The sequence below is a fragment of the Lissotriton vulgaris genome, chromosome 8 (assembly GCF_964263255.1).
Source record: "Lissotriton vulgaris chromosome 8, aLisVul1.2, whole genome shotgun sequence".
NCBI lineage: Eukaryota > Metazoa > Chordata > Amphibia > Caudata > Salamandridae > Lissotriton > Lissotriton vulgaris.
This window is the reverse complement of record NC_141696.1, coordinates 1,291,823,192-1,291,828,347: the sequence shown is the minus strand read 5'-3', so window position 1 is coordinate 1,291,828,347 and position 5,156 is coordinate 1,291,823,192. Positions and strand designations below refer to the sequence as shown.

The 5,156-nt window shown below is 46.7% G+C and overlaps 1 pseudogene; it reads left to right on the top strand.

The window, feature by feature from the left end:
• The first annotated feature begins 1,298 nt into the window (after positions 1-1,298).
• On the top strand, positions 1,299-3,703 carry LOC147698633 (uncharacterized; annotated as a pseudogene).
• The last annotated feature ends 1,453 nt before the right edge of the window (positions 3,704-5,156 follow it).

Below are 5,156 nucleotides of genomic sequence, written 5' to 3'. Positions count from 1 at the left end.
TAAACAGATGCTTCAGACAGAGCTTTGGGGGCTGTATTGTCCCAAGCCAACCCACAGGTTTATCTTTGACCCATATTGTATCACAGGCGAAAATTATCTACCCATGAGGTACATTATGCGACCATGAAAAAATAATGTCTAGCCATCAAATGGGCCAAGGAGGCTCATCAATATTACCTCTTAGGCCGTACCTTCTTTCTCTTAACAGACCATGCCCCCTTGACTTGGCTTGCCACTCAAAAGGACACAAATCCAAAAGTACTTCAATGGTTTTTAGCTTACAGCCTTACTCTTTTTAGGCAATCCGTGTACCAGGAAAATCACAAGGAAATGTTGATTTCCTGTCCCCATATCCAGGTTCCATATGGCCGAATGTCCATGCTCGGTGGAAAGGCAATGTGATCCCGTGCCTCTTGTGAGCAGGATCGCCAAGATGGCTGCCGTAAATTATACCCAAAAGACAGAGGGTGACGGACCAGTTTTCAAGGGGCTCAGGGTGACATCAGCATATGCTCCCCTCAAGAGATTGGAGCCAGCTGGAGGCGTCATCTAGGATCCTGAACAAGTCCCGGAAGGCAAAGAAGGAGAAGGAGAGGACTGGATCGAAGCACCAGAGAGTAGCAAAGGAGGACAGTAGAGCAGGACAGGAGAAAGGCAGGAAACCTGGTGGCAACGGGAGACTCTGTGGACACGGAACAAAAACCAAGAAGACACCAAGGACGGGAGTTCAAGAAAGCCAGAGCCTGCTGACGAACCGCCTAGAGGCAACGTTCTCAAGTCCAGTAATCTCCAGTAGGGAATGGATGCTGAGACACCCCCTGCCACAACTTGTGAGGGCCGTGGCCTCAGGCAAGTGCCCTTATTACGTTTCTTTACACTCAGAAGGTGGTAATTCCAGAGGCACACTCTAAAAGAGCCCTTAATTGGTGTGGTGATGGCACAGTGACGGTGTAATCCATTTTTTGTTAGCGACCAAAGTACTCATAAACCGTTCCTGTTTATTCTGAGTGGTCTCTCCCATGTGATTGGACCTGAACCGAAGATTTGAGAGCAAGACCGAAGAACAGAACAGAACTTACAGGAGGCAGTGATAACCATGACAAAGAAGAGCAGTGAGAGAACTGTTACTGGTCTAAGCTGTCATTCCCCAGAGATTGTTGTGAGGACTTTTAAAAATCTGCACTATATAAATACATATCCTTAATCAGGTTCCTGGTGTGGGCATTAGGTCTGTTACAGCTCGGTGAGTGACCACAAGCACTGATCCTAATGCCAACAACAAACAGAGTTTTGATTGAATGGGGAAAGCCCATGGCCCTAGAATCATCATATTGACCATCCACACAAAGAAAAAGAGGATCAACATCAATCTTATCTAGTGCTATGCAACTACAACTGAAAACAAAGAAGAGGAAAAAGAACAGTTTGTACATCAGAATCCAGTCCATCCTAAAGAAATTCCTTGAGAGAGAGATATCACCATACTGAAGGGGGGCCTCAATGCCAAGATTGGAAGTGACAACACTGGGTACGAAGAAGTCATGGGAAACCACCATGGTCTTGGTGATATGAACGAGAATGGTGAAAGGGTCACAGGTCTCTGTGCTCTGAAAAATGTGATGATAGGTGGTAGTGTATTCCCGCGCAAATTAATACACAAGGGAACGTGGTGTCACCTGACCATTAAACAGAGAATCAGATCGACCATTTCTGCACTGCCAAGAAGTTCCAGAGTGCGCTGCAGGATTTCAGAGTTGTGAGATGGGTCGTTGTGGCGACAAACGTTCACCTTGTTGTGGGAAAGGCTAAAGCCGAAGAAAGCATGGATAGAACCAACAAACCAGTGAATACTCAGTCACCCTCAGTAACAAGTTATAACTCCTGCGATAACTAGAGAACGACAGAGACCCAGTAGAAAGCCAGAGGGAGAAGATCAAAGAAACAGTGACATCAACCTGCCAGAAGGTACTGGGTCCCAGGGAACACCAACATAAAGAATAGATGTCCACCGAGACTCTCCACAAAATCCAAATGAGAAAGAAAAAGTAAGCTGCAGTCAACACCAGAAAAACAAGAGCAGAAAAAGCAAAAGTGGATACACCAAAAACCAACAAGGAGGTAAAGAGAAGCTCAGAAGCAGGGATATGATGATTCATCGATGGTCTTTCCTCAGAAGATAAGGAAGCAGCAAGCAAATGGAAACCTAAAAAAACTCTACAACATAACAAGGAAACTCTCCGGCAGATAATGCAAGCCTAAAAGACCTATTAAAGAGAAAGCTGGGAAGACAATCACATGTAACGAAGGACAACAACGAAGATGGGTAATGCACTTTGAAGAACTGCTGAACCAGCCTGTGTCGCAGTCTCCACCAGACATACAGCCAGCTGACATGGACTAACTAATCTAATGCAGCAGACCAACCAATGAAGAAATACGGCAAGTGATCAAACATCTGAGAAATGGGAAGGCAGCAGGGCCTGAGAACATTCTTGCTGAGGCACTAAAGGCAGACCTTGAAACATCAGTATATATGCTCTATCCAATGTTTGGAAAGATCTGGGAAGAGGAAATGGTGCCATCAGGCCGGAAGGAGAGATATCTGATCAAGATCTCAAAGAATGCTGACCTGAGTAGCGCTACAAACTACAGAAGAATAACTCTTCTATCAACCCCAGGCAAAGTTTTCAACAGAGTCATCCTGGACAGAATCAAAGAACAAGTCGACACTCAGTTAAGATACCAGCAAGCTTGCTTCCACAAAGATAGATCCTGCACAGACCACACTGCAACACTATGCAATGTCAATGAACAGTCGATGGAATGGAACGCCCCCCTCTATGTCATCGAACATGAAAAGGCAATCAATAATGTGCACAGACAGACCCTTTGGAAACTCTTCCGCCACTACGGTGTGCCATATAAATTGTAAGAAAAATCAGAAACTCGTACAAGGGAATGACTTGCAGGATACTCTATCAAGGTCCACTCACAGAAGCCTTCGCAGTGAGGTCGGGTTTTTTGTGCACGCAACATTTTTTTTCCTGCTGGCCATAGACTGGATCATGAAAACATCCACAGCAAAGAGAAGAAATGGGATCCAATAAACACCATAGACGGACCTTGACAACCATGACTTTGCAGATGACCTGGCCCCACTCTCAAATACCCCTCTGCAGATGCAAGAGGAGACCAACGAAGTGGCAGCCACATCAGCACAACTTGACCCCAACATCCACAGGAGAGGAAAAACCAAGATCCTGAAGACTAACATGGCCAGCACAACTTCAGTCACCCACCTGGGCAGTGTCATTGACAAGCAGTGCAGCACAGACGCCAACATCAAGGCAAGAATTGGCAAAGCAAGCACTGCCTTCATTCAATTAAAGAACATATGGAGCACCAAGGACCTAATGCTGCAACCAAATTTTGCCTTTTTAACACCACTGTAAAATGAGTCTTATTGTGTGGAGCAGAAACTTGGAGTACAACAGTAACCACCACCAACAAAGTTCAAAACTTTCTCAACACCTACAATCCTATAGATCCACTGGCCAAAGACCATCAGCAACAATGGCCTATAGCAGCAGGCTTTTACACTCCCTGTTCATAAAGAAATCATGAATAGACGCTGGGTCGACCCACTTCAAACACCACCAGGCAAGCCCTCCCTGGGAACCCTCAGGAGAAAAGGAAAAGATGAAGGTCAAGAAACACCTGCTTTTAGCCCTTGAGGCTGACTGTAAGGAGATGGATTATACCATGAGACAGATTGAAAGAAACACCCAGTATAAAGATGGCTGGACTGTCCTGGTTGATGGTCTTTACCGCAGAGGGGTTAGTAGGCATAATTAAATAAGTGAGTTTAAGGCACAGTTAGATGGTGAAGCTACTGTGACCATGCGGTCCTCAGAAATGTAATTGCACATTGCTGAAATGGGCAAAGAAACAAGGCAAGAAAAAAGAAAAAAAAACAGGTACTACAGAGCAAATGGTAAACTGCCACCTGAACTCCCAAATGAAGATGACGTTCTAGCTTTCCCTATGAGAGAAATACCAGGTGGGGGTTATGTTCAGCAATACGGCCAAGTAGTGACAGTGGGTGTTTATGCCATTGCTGGAGGTCCCTCGAGATTGGGGAGAGTAGTTTGCAGTAATAACGTGTGACTGTTTGCGCAATAGAAGGGGCTACGTCCAGTCCCAGATAGGGAATTGTATCCTGAGTCTGGAGTCCTCCATAGGACGTTTGTCCCTCCCCACGTAAGTCATCACTTCGGCCTAGGCGCAGGACCATGGACTTTCCCACGTTTATCCGAAAACCGGATGCCTGGCCAAAGGAGGCTAGTTTGCAGAGAAATGCTGCCACGGATTGCTCATGGTTCTCCAAGGTCGCCAAGATGTCATCGGGGTACAAGCTCGTGGAGTGCCTCTCTCCTCCGAATGGGATGCCTAAGATATCAGGATTGTCTCTAATCCTCTGGGCTAGAGGCTCCACGTATAGGGTGAAGAGAAGGGATAGGGGGCACCCCTGTCTCGTGCCCCTCTGGATCTCAAAAGGCCGCGAGGTTATCCCATTGACTCTGATTGTTGCCTTGGGCCTATCGTAGCAACTCGCCACTCAGGCCCTAAACCGATCACCGATGCCAAAATGAGCTAACATTTTGTCTAGGAAGCCCCAGTCCCCTCTGTCAAAGGCTTTTTCGGCATTGATGGACAACAGAAAAGCATCCATCTTTGTGCGATGGGATTTGTCAATAAGGTGCAGTATGCGTTTGGTATTATCGCTGCTCTGATGGTTGTGAATCAAGCCGGACTGGTCTGGTTCGATGATACCAGGTATGCGTGGGCCCAATCTGGCCGCTAGGAGCCCTGTAAACAGCTTCAGATCCAGATTAAGTAGGGAAATTGGGCGGTATGAGCCACATTGGGTCCTGTCCTTACCGGGTTTAGGGATGACCACTATGTCGGCGGCCAACATATCAGGGGGGATTGTTCCGGGTCTTCTAAAGGAGTTAAAAAGGTGCGTCAGGATCGGGGCAAGAAGTGGGCAGAAGGACTTGTAGAACCCAGCTGAAAAGCCATCGGGTCCTGGTGATTGCAGAGGCTTGAGGCAAGAAATTGCCTCTATCACCTCTTCGATCCTGATAGGCGCATCT